The 16,535-nt window shown below is 33.9% G+C and overlaps 1 protein-coding gene across 1 annotated transcript in view; it reads left to right on the top strand.

Annotated features, from left to right (window-relative positions):
- The first annotated feature begins 8,563 nt into the window (after positions 1–8,563).
- The window catches only part of LOC134855542 (uncharacterized), a 29,706-nt gene continuing 21,734 nt past the window's right edge, over positions 8,564–16,535 (top strand). The window contains exons 1-2 of the mRNA XM_063872083.1: positions 8,564–8,601; positions 9,711–10,073. The gene's annotated coding sequence lies outside the window, so the exon portion shown is untranslated. The remainder of the gene's footprint in view (positions 8,602–9,710; positions 10,074–16,535) is intronic.

The raw sequence follows: 16,535 nt of genomic DNA, 5'->3' as shown, positions 1-16,535 counted from the left end.
CCACAATAATTGATCATAATGACAACATTTTAGACAACTTTTTTCCATTATAATCGATAATTATCCATGGAACTCGGTGCGGAAATCGATTTGATACTCAAAGTAATCCATTGATTAGTGAATAAAAGCAAACTAGCTGGCTGAACTGCAGATTTTTCTTGCGATAATCGGTTGAAATCTTAGTTTTGCCAATGCGGGATCTGAGAGTTAGAAAATTATCAATCATTCACAGGGTGCTTGCCAGGTCTAATGGCTAGACGATTCGCAATCCATCAACATCCATCCACCACTCCCTTTAGCCTGATACAAATACTAGAGCCAAGATCACACTAGCAACTTCTACCACAATCCTCACCGACAAATTACGGACGCAAGACGGCCTTTTCGATGGCTAGAAGAGCAATTCAGGGACGCGCACAGCACAGCAAATTTCTCGGGCTAAACCAGCGCCGCCAGAAAAATCAAAACAGGAACAAATTTCAGGGGTAATCTTTATAGTAATTGCCGCCATTTTAAAATACTGAGCATGAAAGAATGAGAACAATTTGTTAAGTATTTATAAAGTAGTGGATTTTCAAAACAAGATTTTATAATCCTAATAAGAATAAATCAGTCAATATTCGATTTAAAGAAAAAAGACTTTAAATTAAATGGCACGCTCCGACTAAGAATTGGGTCAGTAAAAAAAACATTTTAGAAAATGGTCTTTTGTCCGTGTAGTATTTCCAATACTACTGTAGTGAACCGTGATTATGAGGATAAAGGTGTTTGTTCGCGCTCGGGTTTTGCGCTGTCGTTCGCTCTGTTGGTTATCTACAGATTTTCTACATTACATCTACAGATTATATACTGATTTTATCTAGATTATATACAGAATATATACATATTATATGCATACTTTTATCAGACTATAGCCAAATTATAAACTAATTTTCTCAACCCTGTCGCCAATCAGATGTTACAATTGTATTGAAATTAAATTATAATAAGGGCTTTTCATTTAATTTTTCTTTCTGATGTTTGTTTTGAAAAAAAAAATTAAGGTCAATTTTTTTCAGAATGGGTTCTGCAAAACGAATTGCTCTGTGTTAAATTTTCTTTTTTATGGATGTTTTTTTTTTGCAAATTTGGCTGAAAAGGTTAATCTGTTAATTGACAGTTAGAGAATTTTTGCACAAATTTATTTTAATTACCGCGGGAACCCTTAGATTGCAAAATCTTCGATGGATCTCTTAACTCTTGAAGTTTGAGGAGAAAATTTTTCGTCAAGTGAGTTCAACTCACTGTATCACTGAGAAAAGTTTGCCTGATAACAATTTTTTGTTAAATTTGTGAAAACATATATAATAGAAATCATGAATCGCCAAAACTGAAATTCGGCAATTTAATCAGTTTTATACAGATTGTATACAGATTATATACAGACTATCTACAGATTATCTACAGATTATATACAGATTATCTGATTATCTACAGGTTTCAATATAAAGGGATTGTATACTTACTATATGCAGATTATCTACAGATTATATACAAGTTTTATAGAATAGAAAAGTCGATTGTTTTGGCACTAAAACCCATTTATTTTTGGTGGAAAGAAATAGATTCCATCTGTATAGGACCGATTATCGTTCGTAAAATGGCTGCAGATAAATCGATTATATACATAAGTAAATTTTTATGTACATAATCGATTTGTATCCATTTTTGTCACTGCGGGTTACTTGGTATCCTTGATCAAATATGTTTAGAGTATAACCATGTTTAAAAATTTGACGGGCCGTGAACATTCAGCAGCAATCGAAAAATTCTATATATATATATATATATATATATATATATATATATATATATATTGGTGTTTATTTATGACAAGGATAGCTAGTTGCTGTGCAAATCGCGCAGATTGATTCGAGCACAATGATTTTGAAGAAATTCAAACAGAAAAAAATTTAAGATTATCAAATTTTTCTTGTTAAATAATTTAAGTTGGAAAAATTTTGGTAGCTTATTATTTTATCATTTTAAGAAAAATCAAAAAGTTTTGTTTTCTAATTTAACTAAATTTCTGACTACTTGTTTATTGGGCAAATGAAAAAGGCGAAAAGCCGAATAAGTGCGATATGCAATTAAAAACAAGGTACGCAAAATAAAAATTGTAATTGGCAGATGCGGATTATTCCTATGATTAATTTTTGTATGATTCAGCCTACAAACTAAGTATATGATTTAGCCTACAAAAAACTAATTTAAAGAAGGGAGTCAATTTTTTTTCGTTTTCTAAATCACGACTAATAAAGCTTTGAATTAAACAATAGGGCTTGAAAATTTTTTATACTTACCAAAAAAGCTTGAAATATTTTTTGAAAATGACCCCCTGAGGCAGTAGTTGAAGTTGAGTGCTTCAAGTCTATTTCAAAGTTTCATTTTGTTTGGTTCTCAGAATAATTTATTTTAAGCTGTAGTCCACTGTAATATTTAGGCGTAGTCGAGTCATTAAAAATAAACAAATCAATGAACAAATGAAACAAAACTGCTGCTGATAAATCAAGAGTTCCAAGAACAACCCTTTAAGTTCGAAGAAAAATTTTTTGATACAAGTAATTGATGAACTGAAAAAACTAAAAAGTTTCGAATTTTTCTCAGATTGTTTTTGACAACCTTGATCTTTACAAGTTATCTGAATAAAAAATGATGTTTTTCATGTCCATCAGTTTACCATTAAAACCAAATTGATGGTCTCAATTTGTTTTTGAACAAAATCTTATTCAAATTAAACAGCCAACTTACAACTCAATAGCATAAAATTTATTGCAAATAAAATTTTCCACATTTGTTTGTCCTATGGTTGTTTTTTGGGTGAATGTGTTCGGTGAAGAGGTTCTGGTGGCGAGGGGGCATGGTGAGGGCGTGTGGGACGGGGGCATTGTGGAGATCTAGGTTGGTATCTCTAATACTTTTCTAATCCAGCAATAAAGTTGCCAAAAAGATGAGAATTTTAGCCTAAAACGACAATTTTAGTTGCCTGAAACTATAAATTTCAGAGCTGAAACTAACACCTTCTAGAAATTTTAAGAGTTCAAAAAACGGTTAGTGCAATTAGGGTTCCTATTATCTACCTATGTTTTACAAAGTTTTGACTTGGGATGCAACATTTTTGGGTCTGAAACCAAAAACACCAATTCTGAAACGTACTTTTCAGCCTCGTCAACTAAATTTTAAAACTAATTTGGTGGGTTTGGTGAGACAAAAACTCAATGTATGTGATCTGAAACCTGAAACAAACAAAACCTCATCATTTAAGACCAGGTTTTTGACTTATGGTATCCAATTTTGGGTTTCACTAGTTCAACTTTGGCTGTTTTAGCCAAATTCGTTTAAAGAAACTTAAATCTTCGACCGGAAACTCTATTTATTTTAGCTGAAACGTTTGATCCCTTAACCGAAACCTAGGCTGAAACCTAAAATTTTGGATAGTAAAAATCAATTTTCTAACGCTTAGGCTATCTTATGATACTTATTTTATCAATATAAAGTAGATGTGTCAGTGTTTTAGTTTTAGTTTTTGTTGTGAAACCTAAAACTTTTGTGCTGAAACTAAATTAGCGTGTTTGGTGCTATGTGGTTAGTTTTAAGGATTGGTTTCAATGCGTATTTTTATTTTTATTAGTTTTATATTCAAGCCGTGTCATAAAAAAATCAATGATTTACTAATAAACAACCAAATCCGTTCCTTCTTTTTTGAGTCATTGTTATTACTAGCCTTACTGATGGATTATTTAGGTTTAAGTTACGTTAAGGTTGATAAAAATAAAATTAGTTTAAGGAAAGTTGAGGATAAGCCTCGATAAAGGATGAAGGTTTAGACTAAATAGCAACAAGCGTGATTGGTTGGATAGACTTGTGATGAAACATTCAATTCATCATACAATAAAGGGTACTCGTAGATTGCACATATGACCACTTAACCCCCTCAAAAAAGAATGAAGATATTTAAAAAGTTTTTAAGCACTTTAGTTGAATACAGTATTTAGCCAATTTTAGCAATGATAACTCTTCGGCATCTATTTAATGGCTTGCTGGACAAAAAGGGTATATCCTAATAGCAGACTTAGGCAGAGATCTATTCTTTCAGAAGTTCTATATTTTGTTACAATAATAGATAATAGTTAAGTTCATGGGCTAATGTCAGTTAGAAAGCGTATAATACACCTCGAGATGGAGGAATATGGTAAGTGACTGCTAGCGAAGGGGGTACGTTTCTCAAGAACCCTACTAGGAATGTCTTTCAAGTACAAGACAATTAAATTGTGTTTCTATCGAAAGACACCCATTGTCTCTGACTTTTTAAGGTTGAAAATTAATCTGACGAATACTCACAGATCCTAATAATAGTACTTTTTGTTTTTTAAAATCTTTTTCGAGTTTATTGGAAAAAAGGATTTCTTAAGGAGTAGTTCTCTGCTGCGGTTGCACCAGTATTACTAAGCTATCATTGCTGGTTGATTGCTTAGTAATCTATCCTAAGTTATAAGTCTCACCTAAGATCGTCAAGTTTCTTGACAAGTGTTATATTAGAAACAATAGTTAGAAAAGTTATAATATTATTAGCTGGGTGAATACAAAGCACAGATTTATTAGATAATATAAATGAATCGAACAGCTTAAAGAAATTTAGCTTGAAGGGTTGCAGTATTTACTCTAATCTTAGAATTAATATTTCCTCTATTTACTTAGGTTGACGAATGGGTAGGATTCTCGAGTCAATCTTGGTTGAGCCCACTTCTGTTTGGTCGTCTTGAGGAGTCTTGTCCGTTGTTCTTTGTGCTCTGGGTTTTTCCCGATCATAGTTATCTCGATTTACTGTTTATTGAGAAAAAATTTTTTCTGTTTTATTGGGGAAAAAGAGTAGTTATTATAATTTTGTAAAAGTGAAAGAGAAAAAATATTCATTTTAAAACTGGAGTTGTTAAAGCAGAAGACTTGCTGCTGGCCGTGCAAAACGAAACACTGAAGATTTCAGGCCAGTCCTTTTGCTCGTAAGCATAAACCGGCGGCTATTTATTTTTAAATATTCAGATTTCACCTAGTCCTTTTTCTCCCTTCCTCATAAGAGAACTTTAAACTTGTCTTTATTTGGTATTTTCAAATCATATATTCTTGAGTTATTAGTCCACTTTGATTAAAACCGCAGCCTTCAGTTCGATCTTCTTAAAAATTCAAAGTACTTTCTCTGATGCATCATATTGCAGGTGCATCTCTGCTTAATCAAAGCAAGGAAAATTCCTGTGCAGCCGGCAAGACTGCTAAATTTTTATCCACCTTGTTTCAAGTTATAGTTAAAAGGGACGTGTTAGTAATCGCCGCCCTTTCAAAATACTGAGCATTAAAGAATGAGAAAAATTTGTTAAGTATTTAAAAATAAGTGGATTTTCAAAACAAGATTTTATAGTCCTAATAAGGATAAATCAGTCAATATTTGATTAAGTGAAAAGAGACTTTAATTTAAATGGCACGCTCCAACTTAGAATTGGGTTAATAAAAAACATTTTAGAAAATGGTCCTTTGTCCGTGTAGTATTTCCAATACTACTGTAGTGAATCGTGATTATAAGGATAAAGGTGTTCGTTTGCGCTCGAGTTTTGCAGAAAGCTGCAAAAAGTAGAGTATAATCTACAAAAAAAATCAATCATATTGAAAACAAAAATGGAGATTATAACATAATTTTTGAAAAAAAATCGATTCTAATGGATTAAGAGACCACTACATTGTCTAAATTTGCCATGTTAGTTGATTATATAGACAGCAATTCAGTGAACAAGAATCCATCTTTTATAATCCGATTTTATCCATGAAACTTCGGTCATTACGAGGCCAAACGGTGAACTGGATAGGCGCACAGTTCTGCGTCTGTATGTTCCTGGGTTCCATAGACAAACCCTTAAACATGTTCCAAAATGTCTGTGGATTCCACTCTCAAAACTTCCTTGGATTCCCAATTCAAACTCCTGTAACGTAAATTTTGTTGGCATATTTCTTGTATCGCGGATTCTACAAGAAGCGAGTATAGCTAGTAATTCTGAATTCCGCAACTGTAAGTGGATTCCACAAAATGTAAGTGGAATCCGCAAATGTAAGTGGTACCCGCAAAACTTGTAAGCGGATTTCGCAAACTGCATGTGGATTCAGGGTTTTGTTTATTACTGAACTTGCATGTGAGCAATAAAAAGCTAGAGCTGGAATTCTTATCTATAGCAATGCAGAAAGTAAAGGCAATGACCATTGTCAGCGGTGTCCTAGAACAAATCTCAATACATTTGTTAACTAAACCGGTGGATGTAACCTTTTAGTATTTTGAAACACAACGCCGAAAAAATTCAGTATTTGTAGTCATTCGCTTGAGAGTGTTTGGAAACAAAACGCAAAGTACTTGGGATTGCATCAGTATTTGGGATCGAGGTTCAAATCGAAGTAGGTCAGAGTTTGGGATCGGTAGGTCAGTATTTGGGATTGCATCATTACTTGGGATCGAGGTTCAGATCGAAATAGGTCAGAATTTGCGATCGGTATGTCAGTATTTGGGATCCGAGTTCAAAAAGTCAGTATTTGGGATCGAAGTTGAGATCGAAGTTGACAGGATTTGGGATTGAAGTTGGGTTGACAGGAATTGAGACCAAACGTTTGGTATTTCAACTGGTAAATGATCAATTTAGTAATTGAGATTAATTTTTCTGGTGACCAGTAATTAAAAGATATTTTGAAACGCTATAATACACATATGGATATGTGTAAACGGAATCCGCAACAGCTCAGTTTAACTACACAAATGTCTTATTATTTGTTTATGGATTCCACAAACTGTTCTGGATTCCGCAAGTACTGTAGCGGATTTCGCGAATTCGTCTATCTTTGGAGAGATTTTAACACGTACTGTGTTTTATGTATTTGTTCCGACTTTCGATACGAAAGTAACGGAATATTTGTGCTCGGGGTGGGTTTTTTTTCTTCAGACAAATTTCGACTTTTTAACTAGCCATTTTTAACGGAATTTTTTTAATATCATTCGAAAGGTATTGTTGTTTTGAGCTTAAACTTGAAAAGATATTTCACCTGTGATCATTTTTCGTAAAGTTAGGGGGTTTAAAAATTGCCAATTTGGCCAACTTGGGATAATTAACACGCGATATATTTCGCGCTATTAACGCGTAAGCGGAGGTTTCATCCGTCTTAGAAATCGTTCCAAATTGGTTGAAAGAAGCTTAATTGCCATAATTGATTTGTTACAAGGAGCGAAACATATTCTTTTGTACTTTATATGGCGTGTAGGGCGATGATTTTTGTTTAAAAAAAACATTTCAAATTAAAAAAAAATTTTTTTCATTTAATTTTTGTACATTTTATTTTTATAGGTTATTACTGCTCCTTAAACGTTAAAAGGCAGTCGGAACATTCAGGGCTTCGCCCTGATACGAGCAATTTTGTTTGTTTTTGGAATCCAAAACAGCGAAGAAGATCAAAGAAAAGTAGCAAAGTTGCGAATTCTGCGACAAAGATGATTTTGGCCTGTTGTGGAATCCGCTTACAATGCACAGAATGCACAGTTTGGCTTCTTAATGGTGCTGGTTCTAACTAAAATTTTACAAAAAAGTTAACAAAAAAAAGATCTGCCAATTTTATTGAGGAACTAATTTAGAGAGAGAAGCGCAAAAAAACTATGATGAGCCAAGGAGTTAAAGTTTTATGTTTGAAATTTATGTCAAAGTTTATTTAAAAACCTGCAGAACCAACATTTGATCATATTAGCATCTGTCTGTACGAAAAGTGAAACAAGGCTGCTCTATGATGTATCTTAAGTAGTTTTTTTTTCATGAAAATGATGAAGTGTTTAAAACAGATGAACAATTTCACAATAAACTTTTTTTGGCATTATTTTTCGATTCAATTTTCTCAGATGGTATAATAATCTGACAAAACAGTGTTAGTTAAAAGTCAAAATGTCAGGGGAAAAACAGGACAAAACAACAAAACTCGGAACTTAAAGATTCGAACAGCGGATTAACGAGATAACTCCTATCAAGACGATGGCCCAACTGTTCGCATGTAAACGCATAGTATAACCCATCAAAAATTGCCATTATGGACATACGTTTCTATATATAGTTCCTATAGCAAATTATATAAAGTTCCTACTAATTGCTTTGTCATGGTTAATTTGTGTTTTTGAATCTGTGATCAAATTATATCAAACTGATGTTTTTGAATTCGAGACATCAGTATCGGAAACTCTTCTAGCAAAAACTCTGCCGCAAAGAATTCTTATTATCATGGAAGTTTGTACGGAGAATAGACAAGGCAATCATGTAACAAACATTTTATGCCAACAAACATTTTACAACAGCCATACTGCGCATTAAAAATCGAGCAAGCAAAGACACACGAATTCGATAGAACACAACTAATTATAATGAGTCATCAATAGAACAGACACGTCTTAATTCGTGTTTTCAGTTCGAATTTTCAATTTTGAGGTGCGAGTACAGTTTCTACCGTTCTTCGAAACTCATTAACGTGCTTTTGTTTGTAAATATGCAGTTTTAGAAAGTTATCTCAACAACTGTTCTTACATTTTCATTTGGTGGAACGTTTAAAAAATTAGTATATATTGGCGCCGAAGGCACCTTTAGAAAAGTTTTGGGGTCAGTCAGCCAAAATTGTATATCTCAAAATAGTGCAAAGGGGGGACTCTTTGGGTCGACATGGGGTCGAATCCCTGAGGGGTAAGGGCGTTCAGGTTTGAAAATTATTGTAAAATTTTCTTATTTTTTGTCGGGTGTGCGAATTTTGAATTAATGCCAAATTCTTGGCAATATCCGTTTCGGTCAACGAATCTGAACAAAGTTAAACCAGACTGCTCGTATCAGGGCGAAGCCCTGAATGTTCCGACTGCTTTGAAGGTTTATGGAGCAGCAGTAATAACATAAAAACATTATATGAAATAAAATAAAATGAAAATTTTTTTTTCTAAAATTTGAAATTTTTTATGAAGATCATCCCCCCACACGCCATATAAAGTAGAAAAAGATAGTTTTCGTTCCTTGTAACAAATCAATTATGGCAAACAAGCTTCGTTCAACCAATTTGGAACGATTAATAAGACGGATTTAGTCTCCGCTTACGCGTTAATAGCGCGAATTATATCGCGTGTTAATTGTCCCAAATTGGTCAAAATGGCCAAAATGGCAATCTTTAAACCCTCATAACTTTACGAAAAATGATCACAGGTGAAAAATCTTTTCAAATTTAAGCTCAGGACAACAATGCCTTTTGAATGATATAAAAAATTCCGTCAAAAATGGCTAGTTAAAAAGTCGAAATCTGTCTGAAGAAAAAAAAACCCACCCCGAGCACAAATATTCCGTTACTTTCGTATCGAAAGTCGGAACAATAACCTAAAACTGCTCAATTCGACGCCGGTTTTCAATTTTATCACCAGTAATTTCCGCAAGTAAAAACCACTCAAAATCTATCAAAAAACTAAACAAACCCAAAATGTTAAGTGGTTATCACCACCTAAAATGCTCAAGGTCACCTATATTTTCAATAATTTGCCCTTAACTAGAAAACTAAATTCCGGTAAAAATAAATTGTTTTTTTTTATCAAGTTGTTTTAGGTATTATATTTGAAATTGTGAGATCAACTTTCATATCAGAGAGTAAATCAATTTTTTTAGTATTCATTGAAATAACTCCATTTTATTATTGACTGAAATTGATTTCTTATACCTCAAGCTACTCGGCGCCGATAGATGAAACAAGCTTGATCGACGTTTATTTTTGGTGCTTGAAAAAAGAGCACCAGCGCGAATCGAAAGTGCCATTACGCGTTCGGTAGCCAAAACGGAAACAAGTTACCCTTCAAGTACTGAATAACTCGCTAGAATTGTTACGTTATCTCTGTGTCAGTTTAATAGTTTTCTCAGAGTCTTTAATATTACTCGAGTTTTGTTCAGCCAAATTTTTATCTAATTTATTCATCTCCCAAATTCTTCGTCAATTCTTTCTTCGGACATTCGGTAAGTGAAATTGGTTCATGCCAAATTGTTCATGGCAAACTGATGGCAAAATGTTTTTTGATAAACGAATCTGAACGAAGTTAATTAATCTAAAGCTGCTCATTTCGACTTCATTTTCCAGTTTCTCACTGATTTGAGACGTAAGAATCAGTTTAAGAAAACTGTTAACCTAAAACGCTGTAATTTTTGACCAGTTGAATTGCTCAAGGTCACCGAAGTTAATCGGAAAACGTATATATTTTTTTCAAATAATTCTGATCTTGAGAAACTAAAATAGCGAGAAAACTGCAATCGAGTTTTCAAAACTGAATTTGAACTAACAAAAGAGCAACGGGAAATGAGTGCTTTTTTTCGGAAAACTTCGTTTGTACCATATTTCATTGACAGAATGGATTTTTTTTTCAATCAACGACAATCTGCCATGCACTTTGAGAGTGAAAAAAACAAAAAATGCCGACAAAAAGACAAACGAAAAAATTTCGAAGGATTTTGATAAAATTCAAATTTGAAGACAAACGCAAAGTCAACCCAGAAGACAACCCAGAAATTTTCACAGAAACTTTAAGTGCGATAGATTAATTGAAAGCTATAGAAGCACTAGCATTACATATCAACATGTTTGTGCCGGTAATCTATTTTTATGACAGAAAATTTATCATGAGTTCACTAGCTGCAGCATTAGAGTTCACATATCATTTCCTAATTTCAATTTAGTTAATTGTTACAAACCTTTTTTACTTGTTAAGTTTAGGTGATCAATTTAAATTTAGCCAAATTTCTCGAGCACACGTACAAAATTTAACCCAAAAACCGACGATAAATGAAAAAAACAAGTGAAATATTTTTCCAAATATAAGCTCAGAACACAATACCTTTTGACTGTCAAAAATGGCGAGTTAAAAAGTCGAGTTTTGTCTGAAGAAAAAACCAATACGAGCACAAACAATCAGATACTTTCGATTCGGAAGTCGGAACAATGAAAGTCTGTGTCAAAAGCCTTAGCATTGGCTGCACTTAATAGTTGGTTATTTATCGAAACGAACACTTCCAAAACGAACTTATTTTATCGCAAAATTTGCGACTTAGATTGAAAAAAATACGGTTCATACTATAACAGAAACATTGCTTGTATAATAAAACTCAACTTAAGAAAATTTGGTCAAAAGACAAAATTTGATCTTCGACTGGGAAGCAAACATTAAATTCTACCTGAGAAAATACACGTCGTTCAGAATTTTTTTACACCATTTCATGTTCGTATTCGGAGAGTGCATTTTTGCTAGCCTTCATCAAATGAATTCAAATTGAAGTCAAACATAGCCAACAGACTTTTGTTAGTTTTCTTTGCCAGAGCGACACCGAACACAAAACTGAACAAGACTGCTTGTGTCAAAGCAAAACCCTAAAGTTTTCGAGTGCCTAGTGAGGTCTATGGGGCAGTAACAACATGAATTAAATAAAGGTAATAAAATAAAACTATTTTTTTAATGTGAGGTTTTTTGCAAAAATCAACCCCCCAAGCGACATTTCAAAAACAACGTGATAGCTTTTGCTTCTAGTAAAACTGGCAAATAAGTTTCCATTAACCAGTTAGGAACGATTCCAATGACGAATTAAGTCTCCGCTTAAGTGCTAATCGCGCAAAATATATCGCGCCTTAATTGTCCCAAATTGGCCAAAAAGCAATCTTTAAACCCCCATAATTTTACGAAAAATGATCACCAGTGAAATATTTTTCCAAATATAAGCTCAGAACACAATACCTTTTGACTGTCAAAAATGGCGAGTTAAAAAGTCGAGTTTTTTCTGAAGAAAAAACCAATACGAGCACAAACAATCAGATACTTTCGATTCGGAAGTCGGAACAATGAAAGTCTGTGTCAAAAGCCTTAGCATTGGCTGCACTTAATAGTTGATTATTTATCAAAACGAACTTATTTTATCGCAAAATTTGCGACTTAGATTGGAAAAAATACGGTTCATACTATAACAGAAACATTGCTTGTATAATAAAACTCAACTTAAGAAAACTTGGTCAAAAGACAAAATTTGATCTTCGACTGGGAAGCAAAAATTAAATTCTACCTGAGAAAATACACATCGTTCAGGTTTTTTTACACCATTTCATGTTCGTATTCGGAGAGTGCATTTTTGCTAGCCTTGATCAAATGAATTCAAATTGAAGTCAAACATAGCCAACAGACTTTTGTTAGTTTTCTTCGCCAGAGCGACACCGAACACAAAACTGAACAAGACTGCTTGTGTCAAAGCAAAGCCCTAAAGTTTTCGAGTGCCTAGTGAGGTCTATGGGGCAGTAACAACATGAATTAAATAAAAATAATAAAATAAAACTATTTTTTTTAATGTGAGGTTTTTTGCAAAAATCAACCCCCCACGCGACATTTCAAAAACAACGTGATAGCTTTTGCTTCTAGTAAAACTGGCAAATAAGTTTCCATTAACCAGTTAGGAACGATTCCAATGACGAATTAAGTCTCCGCTTAAGTGCTAATCGCGCAAAATATATCGCGCCTTAATTGTCCCAAATTGGCCAAAAAGCAATCTTTAAACCCCCATAATTTTACGAAAAATGATCACCAGTGAAATATTTTTCCAAATATAAGCTCAGAACACAATACCTTTTGACTGTCAAAAATGGCGAGTTAAAAAGTCGAGTTTTGTCTGAAGAAAAAACCAATACGAGCACAAACAATCAGATACTTTCGATTCGGAAGTCGGAACAATGAAAGTCTGTGTCAAAAGCCTTAGCATTGGCTGCACTTAATAGTTGGTTATTTATCAAAACGAACTTATTTTATCGCAAAATTTGCGACTTAGATTGGAAAAAATACGGTTCATACTATAACAGAAACATTGCTTGTATAATAAAACTCAACTTAAGAAAACTTGGTCAAAAGACAAAATTTGATCTTCGACTGGGAAGCAAAAATTAAATTCTACCTGAGAAAATACACATCGTTCAGGTTTTTTTACACCATTTCATGTTCGTATTCGGAGAGTGCATTTTTGCTAGCCTTCATCAAATGAATTCAAATTGAAGTCAAACATAGCCAACAGACTTTTGTTAGTTTTCTTCGCCAGAGCGACACCGAACACAAAACTGAACAAGACTGCTTGTGTCAAAGCAAAGCCCTAAAGTTTTCGAGTGCCTAGTGAGGTCTATGGGGCAGTAACAACATGAATTAAATAAAAGTAATAAAATAAAACTATTTTTTTAATGTCAGGTTTTTTGCAAAAATCAACTCCCCACGCGACATTTCAAAAACAACGTGATAGCTTTTGCTTCTAGTAAAACTGGCAAATAAGTTTCCATTAACCAGTTAGAAACGATTCCAATGACGAATTAGGTCTCCGTTTAAGTGCTAATCGCGCAAAATATATCGCGCCTTAATTGTCCCAAATTGGCCAAAAAGCAATCTTTAAACCCCCATAATTTTACGAAAAATGATCACCAGTGAAATATTTTTCCAAATATAAGCTCAGAACACAAAACCTTTTGACTGTCAAAAATGGCGAGTTAAAAAGTCGAGTTTTGTCTGAAGAAAAAACCAATATGAGCACAAACAATCAGATACTTTCGATTCGGAAGTCGGAACGATGAAAGTCTGTGTCAAAAGCCTTAGCATTGGCTGTACTTAATAGTTGGTTATTTATCAAAACGAACACTTCCAAAACGAACTTATTTTATCGCAAAATTTGCAAATTAGATTGGAAAAAATACGGTTCATACTATAACAGAAACATTGCTTGTATAATAAAACTCAACTTAAGAAAACTTGGTCAAAAGATAAAATTTGATCTCCGACTGGGAAGCAAAAATTAAATTCTACCTGAGAAAATACATGTCGTTCAGGTTTTTTCACACCATTTCATGTTCGTATTCTGAGAGTGCATTTTTGCTAGCCTTCATCAGATGAATTCAAATTGAAGTCAAACATAGCCAACAGACTTTTGTTAGTTTTCTTCGCCAGAGCGACACCGAACACAAAACTGAACAAGACTGCTTGTGTCAAAGCAAAGCCCTAAAGTTTTCGAGTGCCTAGTGAGGTCTATGGGGCAGTAACAACATGAATTAAATAAAAGTAATAAAATAAAACTATTTTTTTTAATGTGAGGTTTTTTGCAAAAATCAACCCCCCACGCGACATTTCAAAAACAACGTGATAGCTTTTGCTTCTAGTAAAACTGGCGAATAAGTTTCCATTAACCAGTTAGGAACAATTCCAATGACGAATTAAGTCTCCGCTTAAGTGCTAATCGCGCAAAATATATCGCGCCTTAATTGTCCCAAATTGGCCAAAAAGCAATCTTTACACCCCCATAATTTTACGAAAAATGATCACCAGTGAAATATTTTTCTAAATATAAGCTCAGAACACAATACCTTTTGACTGTCAAAAATGGCGAGTTAAAAAGTCGAGTTTTGTCTGAAGAAAAAACCAATACGAGCACAAACAATCAGATACCTTCGATTCGGAAGTCGGAACAATGAAAGTCTGTGTCAAAAGCCTTAGCATTGGCTGTAGTTAATAGTTGGTTTTTTATCAAAACGAACACTTCCAAAACGAACTTATTTTATCGCAAAATTTGCAAATTAGATTGGAAAAAATACGGTTCATACTATAACAGAAACATTGCTTGTATAATAAAACTCAACTTAAGAAAACTTGGTCAAAAGATAAAATTTGATCTTCGACTGGGAAGCAAAAATTAAATTCTACCTGAGAAAATACATGTCGTTCAGGTTTTTTCACACCATATCATGTTCGTATTCTGAGAGTGCATTTTTGCTAGCCTTCATCAGATGAATTCAAATTGAAGTCAAACATAGCCAACAGACTTTTGTTAGTTTTCTTCGCCAGAGCGACACCGAACACAAAACTGAACAAGACTGCTTGTGTCAAAGCAAAGCCCTAAAGTTTTCGAGTGCCTAGTGAGGTCTATGGGGCAGTAACAACATGAATTAAATAAAAGTAATAGAAAAAAAACTATTTTTTTAATGTTAGGTTTTTTGCAAAAATCAACCCCCCACGCGACATTTCAAAAACAACGTGATAGCTTTTGCTTCTAGTAAAACTGGCAAATAAGTTTCCATTAACAGTTAGGAACGATTCCAATGACGAATTAAGTCTCCGCTTAAGTGCTAATCGCGCAAAATATATCGCGCCTTAATTGTCCCAAATTGGCCAAAAAGCAATCTTTAAACCCCCATAATTTTACGAAAAATGATCACCAGTGAAATAGTTTTCCAAATATAAGCTCAGAACACAATACCTTTTGACTGTCAAAAATGGCGAGTTAAAAAGTCGAGTTTTGTCTGAAGAAAAAACCAATACGAGCACAAACAATCAGATACCTTCGATTCGGAAGTCGGAACAATGAAAGTCTGTGTCAAAAGCCTTAGCATTGGCTGTACTTAATAGTTGGTTATTTATCAAAACGAACACTTCCAAAACGAACTTATTTTATTGCAAAATTTGCGACTTAGATTGGAAAAAATACGGTTCATACTATAACAGAAACGTTGCTTGTATAATAAAACTCAACTTAAGAAAACTTGGTCAGAAGACAAAATTTGATCTTCGACTGGGAAGCAAAAATTAAATTCTACCTGAGAAAATACACGTCGTTCAGATTTTTTTACACCATTTCATGTTCGTGTTCGGAGAGTGCATTTTTGCTAGCCTTCATCAAATGAATTCAAATTGAAGTCAAACATAGCCAACAGACTTTTGTTAGTTTTCTTCGCCAGAGCGACACCGAACACAAAACTGAACAAGACTGCTTGTGTCAAAGCAAAGCCCTAAAGTTTTCGAGTGCCTAGTGAGGTCTATGGGGCAGTAACAACATGAATTAAATAAAAGTAATAAAATAAAACTATTTTTTAATGTGAGGTTTTTTGCAAAAATCAACCCCCCACGCGACATTTCAAAAACAACGTGATAGCTTTTGCTTCTAGTAAAACTGGCAAATAAGTTTCCATTAACCAGTTAGAAACGATTCCAATGACGAATTAAGTCTCCGCTTAAGTGCTAATCGCGCAAAATGGAAAGAAGGTGCAGTAAGCCCGATCCATAAAAAGGGTTCGAAGCTACATGTAGAGAACTACAGACCCATCACGCTCCTCAGCATTGCCTCGAAGATCCACGAAAAACTGATATTCAATGCTCTCTATCCTCACGTCATTCCACACATAAACTCTTCGCAGTTTGGGTTCACCAAAAATCGCTCACCAGTTTTACAAATGCTCTGCTATCTAGACAATGTCTATCGCAATATCTCCACCACTGACGTAACAATCGAAGCCGTTTATTTGGACTTTGCGAAAGCATTTGACAAAATAAATCACACTGTGCTTCTGAGAAAACTGAAGATTCTGGGTATCCAAGGAAAGTTACTCAAAAATCTGCGCAGTTATCTTGATCAACGTAAACAGTTTGT

The sequence above is a fragment of the Symsagittifera roscoffensis genome, chromosome 10 (genome assembly GCF_963678635.1).
Source record: "Symsagittifera roscoffensis chromosome 10, txSymRosc1.1, whole genome shotgun sequence".
NCBI lineage: Eukaryota > Metazoa > Xenacoelomorpha > Acoela > Convolutidae > Symsagittifera > Symsagittifera roscoffensis.
The sequence above is the reverse complement of the archived record's forward strand: the minus strand, read 5'-3'. Positions and strand labels throughout refer to the sequence as shown.